Raw genomic sequence first — 13074 nt, 5'->3', positions numbered from 1 at the left:
AGGTCAAGGAATAATCTAGTCCTTTTGTTTTTATCTTCTTTTAATTGAACTTTTATTTCAGATTCAGGGAGTGCATGTGAAAGTTCGTTACCTTGGTATATTGCATGACACTGAGGTTTGGGGTACAACAAATCCCATCACCCAGGTATGGAGTACAGTAGCCAATACCTTTCAACCCTTGCCCCTTTCCTCCTTCTTCCCTCTAGTACTCCCCAATTTCTATTTTTCCCATCTTTATGTCCATGAGTCCCAATGTTTTGCTTCCACTTATAAGTAAGAGCATGGAGTATTTGGTTTTTTGTTCCTGCATTAGTTTGTCTAGAAAGATGACCTCCAGCTACACTGATGTGACTACAAAGGACATGATTTTGTTCTTTTTCATGACTGCATCATATTCTACGTGTGTATATGTAACACTTTTATTATTCAATCCACCATTGATGGGCACCTAGGTTGAATTCATGTCTTTGCTATTGCAAATACTTCTACAATGAACATGCAAATGCATGTGTCTTTTTGATTGAATAATATTTTCTCTTTTGGATATATATACTTAGTAATAGAATTGCTGGATCTGTCTAAACCTTTTTGTAGCACTAGAAGTAATGGTTTTATGAATCCCAATGCTCTAATTTTGGGTGCATTTATATTTTATTCAGTCTTCCTTTTGAAGGAAACTTTTATCATTATGCAATGCTCTCCTTTATTCTTTTTAACTGTTGTTGGGTTAAAGTCTGTTTTATCTGATAAAAGAGCAGCAACCCCTACTCTTTTTTCATTTTCAGTTTGCATAGTAGATCTTTGTGAAACTCTTTACTTGGAACCTATGGATGTTATTACATGTGAAATGCATCTCTTAAAGGAAGAAAATGTGTGGGTTTTTTTTTTTTTTTATTCTAACTTTCCACTCTGTGCATTTATGTATTTATTTATTTATTTATTTATTTATATTTTTTGAGACAGAATCTCTCTGTCACACAGGTTGCAGTGCAGTGGTACAATCTCAGCTCACTGCAACCTCAGCCTCCCAGGTTCAAGTGATTCTTCTGTCTCAGCCTCCCAAGTAGCTTGGATTACAGGAGCATGCCACCACACACAGCTAACTTTTGTATTTTTAGAAGAGACAGGATTTCACCATGTTGGCCAGGCTGGTCTCGAACTCCTGACCTTAGGTGTTCTACCAACCTCTGCCTCCCAAAGTGCTGGAATACACAGTGCCTGGCCACTTTCTGCCTTTTAGATGGTATTTAGATCATTTGCATTCAAAGTTAATATTGATATATGAGGTTTTGATCCTATCATGAAGTTGTTAGCTGGTTGCTTTGTAGTTTCTATTGTGTGGCTGCTTTATAGTGTCTCTGGGCTGTGTACTTAAGTGTGTTTTGTGGTAGCATATATCATTTTTTTATTTCCATGTTTAGAACTCCCATAATGATTTCTTATTAGACTGGTCTAGTAGTACTGATTTTCCTTAGTGCTTGCTTGTCTGGAAAATGGTTTATTTCCCTTTTGCTTATGTAGTTTAGTTTGGCAAAATATGAAATTCTTGGTTAGAATTTTTTTGGTATTTATAAATGCCTGCTGGGTGCAGTGGCTCACACCTATACTCCCAGCACTTTGGGAGGCCGAGACTAGGTGGGTCACTTGAGATCGGGAGTTCAAGACCAGCCTCACCAACATGGAGAAGCCACATCTCTACTAAACATACAAAATTAGCTGGGTGTGGTGGCACATGCCTTTAATCTTAGCTACTCAGGAGGCTGAGGCAGGACAATTGCTTGAACCAAAGAGGCAGAGGTAGCAGTGAGCTGAGATCGCCCCATTGTACTCTAGCCTCTGCAACAAGAGTGAAACTCCATCTCAAAAAAAAAAAAAAAACTAAAATACATCCCCAATGTATTCTGACTTGTAAGATTTATGCTTATATTTCCACTGTTAACCTTTTAATGTTATCTGACCTGTTTGTGTAGCTGCCTTTAATATTTTTTTCCTTAGCATTGATCTTGCACAGCCTGGTGACTAAATACCTTTGTGATAATTTCCTTGTATAATATCTTGCAGGCATTCTCTGGATTTCTTGTATGTATGTATGTATGTATGTATGTATGTATGCATGCATGTATGTATGTATCTATCATCTATCTACCTCTAGCAAGATTAAATTTTATTGAATTATTCCTTTAGATGTGTGTTCCTACTTTTTCGCCTGCACTCTTAGGAATGCAAATAATTCATAGGTTTGGTATCTTTACATAACTCAATATTTCTCAAAAAAGTGTTCATTTTGTAAAACTATTTTTTCTTTACTTTTGTCTGGTTAGATTAGTTCAAAAGACCAGTCTTCAAGCTCTGAAGCTCTGAAATTCCTTCTTTTCTTTTACCAGTCTATTGATAAAGCTTTCAATTGTATTTTGAAATTCCTTAAGTGATTTTGATTCCTGAAGCTCTGACCTTTTAAGATTTTTGTCTTCTCTTTTATTTCCTTGGTTGTGTTGATTTTCAATCTTGTCATGGATCTCTTTAAATTTCCTTGCAGTAAAATGTTTTAATTTTTTATCTGTCATTTGTGAGTTTATATTTTGGTTAGGGACCATTGCTTAAAAGCTAGTATGATTCTTTGGTGTTATCACTACATTCAGATTTTCCATGGTCTCAGCATTTTTGTGTTGGAGAATAATCAAATTGATATTTATAATATGCTGAATACTGAAAGAGGGTATACTGTATGCAAATGGCAGACTGCAAGAAACAGAATTCTCTTGTATAAATAAAATCATTAAATGCTCTATAGAAGAACTGAGGTATTAACTAAGGCAATACGAATTTTAATTATGTCTTAAAGAATGAGTTTAGCATGGGCATAGAAAGAAACTATAAAATACAAATGTTGTAAGGATCACAAGCTAACTGGAAGAATTCTAGAGAGTTCTGAGGGATGTTTTATCCTGGAAGGTAAGTTTCTCTGTTACAGTGTTAATAGGGTCTGCTGTATGGACAAAACTGAAGGGAAGAAATTAAGGAAGTGTTTCTTGAGTGCAGGCCATGGCTTTTGCTCTTTAAACATTTATTGAGCTTTATTTTCATACTGCAGCTCATCCGAAAGTAATGAAAATCCTATACAGAATGTATTTAATTTTGCTAATTTTAAGAGAGCATTCAGGGATGTTAAGTGACTTTGCCAAAGTTGCACTACAAGGCCAGTTTATAAGACAAAATCAGAACTAAATTGTCTAAATCCAGTGCACTTTTCATAACAAATTGTGACAACTGAAGATATTAGGGGATTTCATGCTCATGTTTCTGAAAGTACAAACTGCAATTTACAGGAGGACCACAGACATCTGGGGAATTTATTCTGTATGAGTTCCTATTTCTATACTGGGATGTTCAGCATCTGAACCATGAACAAATGGGTTGTGTTTAATTGGCTGCCATTTTCCTAACCTTCATCTTTACAAAAATCCTGCATGTAAATGTCAGTCTCTATGATAAGAGAAACCAAAAGACAGAGTTTTTGCCTGCATTGAAGCCACAATTTTAGATAGCATTATGAACCTAGGGATTGGAAATAATGCAGAGATTCAGAGAGGATAGTAACATTCTGAAACAAATTCAGAGACATCTGATCCAATCTCTCCTTCTACCCGAAGATTCTAGTCTGGAATATTTTTTTTCACTGGAGCTGCTGAGTATGACTCTATTTTAAAAATAAAGCCTCCTTTATACAGACTTATTACAGGCTTTTGCAATTCCAGCCTTCCATTTTGTTTATGCTTCTCTACTCCCACATTTAATTTTCTTATTGAAATTTGAGAACCCTTCTAAAATTATGACAGTTCTTCCAGTCTCATCAAGTCAAAGTAGGCAAAGAAGGATGCATTGGATACCAGAAAGGAAGACAAGGGCAAAATTCAGCAACTAAACTTTAGCAATTTAGAAATGCAAACAAGTTTAGTCTCTACAGCATTCAAATTAAATTAGACTTCTAATGTGACTTTTTCATTACTATAAAATGTAGTTTAATGGGCTTATTTAAGTATTTTGAGTGGAAGTAGGAGTGATATTAATGAATTAAATATGAACTTTTGCTTAAAATGAATTCATTCTTCAAAATGATTCTTAGTATTTTTAATAAAGTATTACATTTAGATAACTAAAATGAGCATGGGATAGGTCTTAATGTGCTTATAGGCTAATAACATAAGTCTATAAATTACTTGTAAATGGTGAAGAAAGACTACAGGAAACTCATCCATGTAATTATAGCACCAGATAATGTCTGAGAAACATCAATTTAATGTTTTCTCATGATTTCACTACCTATTAACTGTCACTTTGCTATCAGTACAAGTTTTGCTAAATGGAACTATTATTTAAATCTGTTAATCACAAAACAAAGACACAATGAACGAGCTTTCTAGATGTTTCACTTGCTATTTTGCAATAGATTACTAAATGTTATAACAGGTATGATGGGTGATATTTTATTCATTTTGATGTGGATTTATTAATCATACCACTACAGAACTAATGCAATAATAATATCCTGGTTTTAAGGAGCAATAAAAGCTTTCACAGAATGACCAACAGAAATAAAAATTTTATATACAGAAAGCACAGAAAAATATGAAGGAAAAGGCTGCATATAACTTTAATTTTTACACGTTAGTCACTGCAGATATTATCAAATGAAGAACTAACCCAAGAGACGCATGTTCCCAAGAGTTCTAAATATTACTCTAGTATTATTTGGTGTCTATTTTATTTAAAAGTAATCTCATAAAGATTAACTAAAATTCAATTTTAGTTTTTAATTTATTTATTTTTGTTTATAAAAATAAATACTACTACTACTTTTTCGAGTAGTAGAAAAAGACGTGAGCTTGGAATTATAAAGCTGTGTTGGAAACTGAGCTTTCTCTAAAAACTACATGACTTTAGACAAGTTCTTCATCATCTTCGGATGTTAATGTTTGCAGCCTTAAAACTGAGATAGCATTTTAATGTTTCCAATCTTGAAATATGGCTTAAAATTAGAATCCATATTTATAAAATTGAAAATTAAAGTACAGTGTGGTTAGTTCTGTGCCTAACACATTCTACATAGGCAACACCACATATTAATTAATTTATTTCATGTTTTATAGGCAAGACTCATGTATATTTATATGTAATTATATACGTATTTATCCTTTTATAAGGCTTAAGATTAGAGTATATACAGATATGTATAAAACTGCTTTTCAGTACTGATATCCACATGCCTGCATGATTGAAATAATAAAAGAAAATAAAAGGAACTAGCTATAGCAAAAAATAAAATAAAATCTGAAATCATAAAACTCCTAGAAGAAAACACAGGGGAAATCTCCCTGATATTGAACTTGGCAATGATTTACTGAAGTTGACACCAAAAGCACAGGCAACAAAAGCAAAATTAAGCAAGTGAGACTACCTCAAACTAAAATGTTTCTGCACATCAAAGGAAACAATCAAAATTTAAAAAAATCTACATACTGGAAACATATTTGCAGAACATACCTGATAACGGGTTAATATCCAAAATATATAAAGAATTCATACAACTAAATAACTAAAAAAAAAAAATAACTTGTTTACAAAATTAACAGAGACCCTGAACAGACATCTTTCAAAGAACACATAGAAATCACCATATATATGAAAAGATGCTCAACATCACTAGTCATTAGGGAAATGCCTATCAAAACCACAGTGAGATATCATCTCACATCTGTAAAAATGTCTATTATAAAAAAGACAGTATATAAATTTGGTGAGTAGCTAAAGAAAAGGGAACCATTTTACACTGTTGGTGGGAATGTAAATTGTTATAGTCATTATGGAAAACCCTTTGAGGTTCCTCAAAAGTTTTAAAATATAACTACCAGTGGAATCTAGTAATCCCACTTGTGGATATGTATAAACAAACTGAAAGCAGTATCTCAGTGAGGTCTCCAATTCCCATTTTTAACTATAGCATGATTCACAATGGCCAAAGTATGAGCCCAACTGTATTTATTTATATATTGATATGTACACACACTACATACTCTGTATGTGTGTATATGTGTGTATATATATATATATATAATACAGGAAAGAAACAATAGTTTTGAGTTTCAATCATATAATGATTTTTAAAGATGAAGTACAACTCCAATTCAAACAACAACAACAAAATTGCAGAAAAACCAAGAGAAGGACTTCAACCACATATTTTATTTGCTATGCTTTTTATTTTCAGCCAAAAAGCATTCCAAATAGTAAAATAATGTATTTTGTCGATAAGACATTATATATATACAATATGGAATATAATTCAGCCTTAATAAGAAGAAAATCTTACCATTTGCAACAACGTGGATGAACTTGGGGGACATTATGCTAAGCAAAATAAATCAGACACAGAAAGATAAATACTGCATAACCTCTCTTATATTTGGAATCTAAAAAAAATCCAACTCCTAGTAACAAAGACTAGAATGGTTAGCAGGGCATAGAGGGTGGAATAAATATTGGTCAAAGAGTACAAAGTTTTAGTTATAAGATAAATAAGTTCTGATGTACAGTATTGTGACCATAGTTAATAATAATGTATATTTGAAATCTGCTAAGAGTAGATTTTAAATGTTCTTGCCACACTCACACAGAATAACAAAAGTGGTAACTTTAGGACATATGAATATGTTAATTAGCTTTATTGTGCTGATCTTCTCACAATGTATACGTATATCAAAATCTTCATTTGATACCCCTTAAATATATGCAATTTTGATTTGTCAACTGTAACTCTGTAATGCTAGGATAAACAAGAGTATCACTTTGAAAAACTCCTTTATACATGATTGGTGTAATGGCTTCTATTTGCTTAGGTATTATGCTGTCAATCTGTTGGTTTAATCTGGATAGTGTTTATCATAAAATACAACACAGATTGGTAGCCCTCATCTGAAAGTCCAAAATGCCCCCCAAATTTGACACTTTTTAAGTGTCAGTATAACATAACAAATAGAAAATTACACACCTGACCTCATGAAATAGGTTGTAGTCAAAATTTTGTTACTTGCCCAAAATTATTAAAAGCAGTGCATTACTTTCAGGTTCTACATATGATGATATACATGAAACATATATAAATTCTGTCTTTAGCCATGGGTCCCAGCCCCAAGATATCTCATTATGTTACGTGCAATCATTCTGAAATCTGAAAAAGTTTGAAATGTGAAATGCTTCTGGTCCCAGGCATTTCAAATAGGGGATTCTGGACTCATAATACTTTTTTGCTTTTCTGAATGGATATGGATTAGATTAGGCAAGAAGAATGTGTAAAGAACCCTATGTAGAGAAATAGACATAGAAAAATTTATAGAATTAAAAAAAATTTTGTCCACATATTTTCCAATACTGCTTCGAATGTCTATAATAATTCAGTATTCCTTTGCTACACTTGATGTTTGCAGATTCATCCCTAGGAAGCATATTTTATGGTTTCTTCCCCCAATGCAAATGGGTTAGTAAGTATTTTCACATCTCACTGTCTCATCCTGAACACCCTTACTTCAAAGCCTCTACTCCACCATTATCACCAAGAGGACTTCCCTTAGTAAAAGTTCCAATCTAGATTTTGTGTGTCTGTCATCACTGCTCCCTTGGCATCTACTTTATACCACTACCATGATTGAAATATTCTTTTGTTTGCCTATATCTCTCACTAGATTGTATTCCTTTTAGCTCTGCCTTTTTATGCATTGTTACATGCAGGTATCAGTCAGCATCTGACAGGGTGGTTATTTCATAAGTGTGTGTTGAATGAATGGAATGGATAATTTAAAGAAAGAAGATACAGAATTCATGTTACTCAGACCCTAAGCAGGTGACTATATGTCTCTGTGAATGATTCACTATGATAAAAGCTAACATTAACAAATCACTTATGATGTTTTGTTATTGTGCCCAGTAACTTATGAGCATTCTTTATTTATTCCTCTTGGCTAATACTAATATTTCCATTGTTACATTAAAGACAAATAAAATTACATTTAGCAATATTAAATAAGTAGCCAAGACTGCACTGCTGTTTAGATCCCAAAGTAATTTGGCGTGAAAATGTATGCTGTTATCATGCCATGATGGTTTTCTTATTTAATTGAAACTCTATAAATTCTATGTGTATAATTTAAGCATCCACATATTTATAAAACACAAAAGTAACAATAGTTTTCTTCTCTTTTGACTATTATAATAATTTTTTAAGATGGAGTACAACTCCAGTTCAAACAACAGCATAATTGCAGAAAAACAAGAGAAGGACTTTAACCACATATTTCATCTGCTGTGGTTTTTATTTTCAGCAAAACAGCATTCCAAAGAGTAAAATAGTATATTTTGTTAATAAGATATTATGGATAGTGATCAGCCTAAAAGTCACTGGTAGATTTCTAGCTATGGAAAAATAGAATCACTGTGTGACCAACTCGCACTAGATACTAAATAGAGAATAATTTGTATGTGGTGATTACAAAGGTTTATCTGAATCTTGTAATACTTTGGGATATTCACAGCGACAATACTTTTTGTTGAAATGTCGTAGAGGTAAAAGGTAAACTGAATTTTGTTTTTTAGTTTTTAAAATTTTAGTAACCTGCTCTTACTAACTTTGTCTTTTAAAAATGCCCCAAACTCTGGATCTTCTTAATTGTTTAAACAATGCACACACACACACACACACACACACACACACTCACACACATACACACATAAAGATACTACATATATCTTTATCACATTTCAAAAATATATAGTTATTTGGAGAGAAAAAATTTTATCTTTCACATATTTTCAATCTTATTGAGCAATACTCACAGAGCGGAATCCACAGGTATTTGTCCTCAATGCAATCATTTGTAACTTGTTTGGATAATTGAACTGTCAGCTCTGCCCCAGTCAGAATCCCCTGGCCATCAGACATTTGTTTGCTTTGTAGTAGTCAATGCTTCCATTTCAATATATTTTGTTAGTGCAAAGAGCACTGCCTCAAAACTACCATTAAGGAGAAAAAATACCCAGTGGTACACAGTAGAGTACACTGCCAAAATAATGTATACGTAATTGGAGTAAGTACTCTGTTACCAAATCTGACATGTCAGTTTAATTTATCTTACCAGAAAGCTGAAGCATGACTTCCATATGCTTCAATTGACTTGGCCAAGCATAAATATTTTAAATATTAATTTTATAACGTGTAGTTTATTGATATTTTATAACCTAATTTGTTCCAGAATAGTTCCAACACATATTCACATTTGGATAAAAATATATTGCATTTGTGCAATTCTAAGAAGTGCTTCTGCTTCTTTGGATGGCAGATGTGACCTTAAAAACAACTAACCATATTCCATATAAATGCACGTTGTTTTTTGACACATAATTTACAATGAGTTCTGGTTCACTTTGACCATGGCTAACACAGGCAGGCCAAGATGTCAATAACTTTTGGGAGCACATACAGCTAATATTATTTCAGATAGACCAAGAAGAGAGTCTCAGGTTCAATGCAGAAAGGCAATAATACAGTTGAACATTCTATACTTTCATCAGTCTGTAGGTAACAAGAATTAAACTGAAATTTATTACAAAAAAACCTTATCTGCCACAGTTTTGGGGGGAAAGCTTTTTGGGCAACCTTTATCCCTCTTAGATGCTTGCTGGACATTATATATTTAAGTTTTTTGTTGAAAATTGCTGAGGTTCCAAAGACATGGTTTGATTTCAACAGAAGCATTAAGCAAAGCAAATGAAACACAGCCTGCTTCTGTAATTGAGAGCAATTATCTTACTGTTTATGACCCTCCACAGGAAAATTAAAAGAGGGTTTCCTGCTTTTTGATTACACATATTTGACTGCTCAGTGCAGTCTTCAGTGAACAGGTAATAAAACATGGTATTTGAAATAACTTGGTTTCTCTGTCTACTTATTTAACATTTATAGCTTATTAGAGGATTATATATGTGTTGAACCCTAAATAATATTTTAGGCACCCTAAATATTTTTAGATTATCAGAAAGTGACTATTTTCATCCTCACCACTAAATCTACTATAGTTCATTGGGGTCCTATATCCTCAAATTGTAAGGGTAATATTTTGATAACTTAAAATCCAAACTGGTTTCAAGATTTATCTTGCTATTGATAATTTTTTATATAATAGCAGGGGATAAGGAATCCATGAGCAGGTTTTGGAAAGTAAAAATTAAAAATGAGAATTTCTAGGATTGAGCCTTTTTAATTTGAAGATGAAAACACAAAACCTGACTTTCATTATTTTCAGTGAGCAGTGGTTGTAATCAGAGATAGATGTGGGCCCTCCCCAAAGACTTGGTCCTGGGCTGCATTAGACAGTAAGTTCTTGTTCTGAGTAACTAGGAGTTAAAAATTTGGAAGCATTTAGTCAAGTGAAAGAAAGTACTAACCCAAGAAGGCAGATATATTTCTTCTGAGCTTTCTGAAATACTAAATGACTTTTTAATTCATTCCTTAATGTAATAGATAGTAGAGATCAAGATGGATGCATAGAAACAGCAACCTTCCAGTTTAAATTGAGGACTGAGAAAGGGAATGATAAGCCCCAAATAAGAGTTAACTCTAAAGTCTGAGAAAGAAGGAGTTCAAGGATGTTCACACAAAAAAAATGTGTGTGTACAAGCATGGCTTGGGAGAATGAAGGGGTAAAGAAGATATATATATCAGTGCATGGGAGACCAGGTAATTACTCCCAAATAATTCCAGAGTCAATTGGTAAGGTCAATGCAGAGATGTTTTAAAATCTTCAACAAATATTTTCTTTAAAAGAGCAGCAAAATCAGAAACAAGAGCCATCTTTAGATCATATAGTTAAGTATGATCTAAAGCGGAAGTTAGCTATATAAGTGGCAGTCAGATGTTAACAGTAGGAGCTCATTAGTTTCAATCACAAGACAGATAAGTCAGAAAGACCAGTATGGTGGGAGTGAGCATGCCCTGAGGTATGTCTATCTGCATATTTGCTGGAGATGCAGACACTGTCACACATTGTGGTATATACGGAATGTATTGTTTCAGATTATAAAATAATATATATTCCTTTGCTAAAATTTGCTGAACTCTGAAGACTGTGGCCTCTCAACACCCAGAGGTTATCATTGTTTCTAATTACAAGGCTTCCCTTCCTTCAGGTGCATCCCGTTTTACAATGGTAGAGCATGCCTTACATAAAAATTTGGTCACTTCCCTCACTTAACATAAACAGTGGTTTTTTATATACATAACAGAATTTCAGCACTATGTAAGAAAGGTTCATTTTTCTCTCTTTCCAGTAATATCTCTGAAAATCTCATAGTTTGTGACCTTAATCAATCTTCAGCAAACCAATTCACATCAAAGAAAAGTATCAGGATCAAAAAACTTTTCATTTTAAAAATTAAGTTTCTGGATAAAAGCAAGGAGGAGAAAGCAAAAAAAAGAAACCAAACTCTTTTACTTTTACTTTTGGTTTGATATTCTTGTTTCTCACTGAACCCATGTTTGGTGCAGCTCTGTCTAGAGTAACTCATCAGTGGTGTGAATCCTATGGTCTCCTACGAATTTTTAGATCTTTGCTACCCAAACTCCAACCCATCCACATATAAGAAAATAAACAACATTTATTTTAAAATTAAAATGTATTAAAATATATATGCATTTGTATATGTATAATATTCAAGCAGCTGTGTATTGACTTCCATACGCAATCTTTGTCTTCTATTACTTTAAAAGATATATTTTTCAGTTGTGTTATTTTCAATCAAGGACACAGTCTACTTTTTTTACTTACAGTGTAATGAGTTTATGAGAGTCCTACATAAAGCATAATTCTTACCAGTTAGCTGTGTTGCTAATGCACTATTATTAACTCCTACCTATGCTTGCTAAAGGTGTGCACCAAGCTCTTAGGCACCATTTAAAGAATAATCACCCAAAACTCATAATTTGTTGCCTTTGACCTAGATGGTTGGTATGTAAAATCTAGACAGTATCAGGCACGTTGCATTGTATTATTATTAATAATAATTTTGTCACTAATATTAATATAATACATTCATTTGACCCCTTTGAGAAATGCTATTTGCATTCTTTTAAACAACAATGGTATTAAAAACATAGTTGGAACAGCAGGAACATGGAAACTTAGTCCAGCTTTTGTTCAGGTCTATAAGAACTGTACTGAACTTATCTTCTCGATAATTTATGGTTTAACTGCCTAGATCTACCTTTGAGAAAAGTGATATTCCCTTGTGCTACTCAAGAGCATAGAAGAGTTTTGAGTTGGCAAAACCTTCATTAAAATTTTATGTAACCATTCTCTAGAGCTTGGAACTTGCAAAATACCTTACACAATGAATTATGCATGTCAGTTTCTATATTCACTCTATTTTTATGTTTAGGCTTTGAGCATATTTATAGCAGGATTCTCATAAACTCATTACACTGTAAATATATTAAAAGAAGTAGACTGTGTCCTTGATCGAAAATAACAAAAAATTTCTGAGAAGGGTCAAATTTACATGTATTAGTACATAACCAAAATCTCCCAATGGTTATTTACCATCAAAAGTTGAAGTCATTCAATGATGTAATCAAAAGATTCACCGAAATCTCCAGTATGTATCGTATAGCCCAAAACACTGTAAATTAAAGGTTGGCATCTATGGACCAAATTCATAAAGTTTAAACATTACATGTATTAACTAGAAAGGCAGTCTTTAATCTTCAGAACCAAAATCAAGAAATTCAAGGGAAGAGTTTACTGAAGACAAAGTCCCTTTTATATTTGTACATTCTTTTCTCACTAAGTTTATGTAATGCTGTTTTGGGAAGCTCACAGCCACTGCCGGTTTCAGCCACTGGCTAGAAAAAGTCACAAGAATCATCATGAGATTTATTACAGTAAAAAAATATAAAGTAAATTCAGCAAAGAGTAAAGGTGCAAGGAGAGATGTCCAGAGAAACTAGGCACAAGCTTCCAAGAGTCCTTTCCC

Source organism: Callithrix jacchus, chromosome 5, assembly GCF_049354715.1.
Source record: "Callithrix jacchus isolate 240 chromosome 5, calJac240_pri, whole genome shotgun sequence".
Lineage (NCBI taxonomy): Eukaryota > Metazoa > Chordata > Mammalia > Primates > Cebidae > Callithrix > Callithrix jacchus.
The sequence above is the reverse complement of the archived record's forward strand: the minus strand, read 5'-3'. Positions refer to the sequence as shown.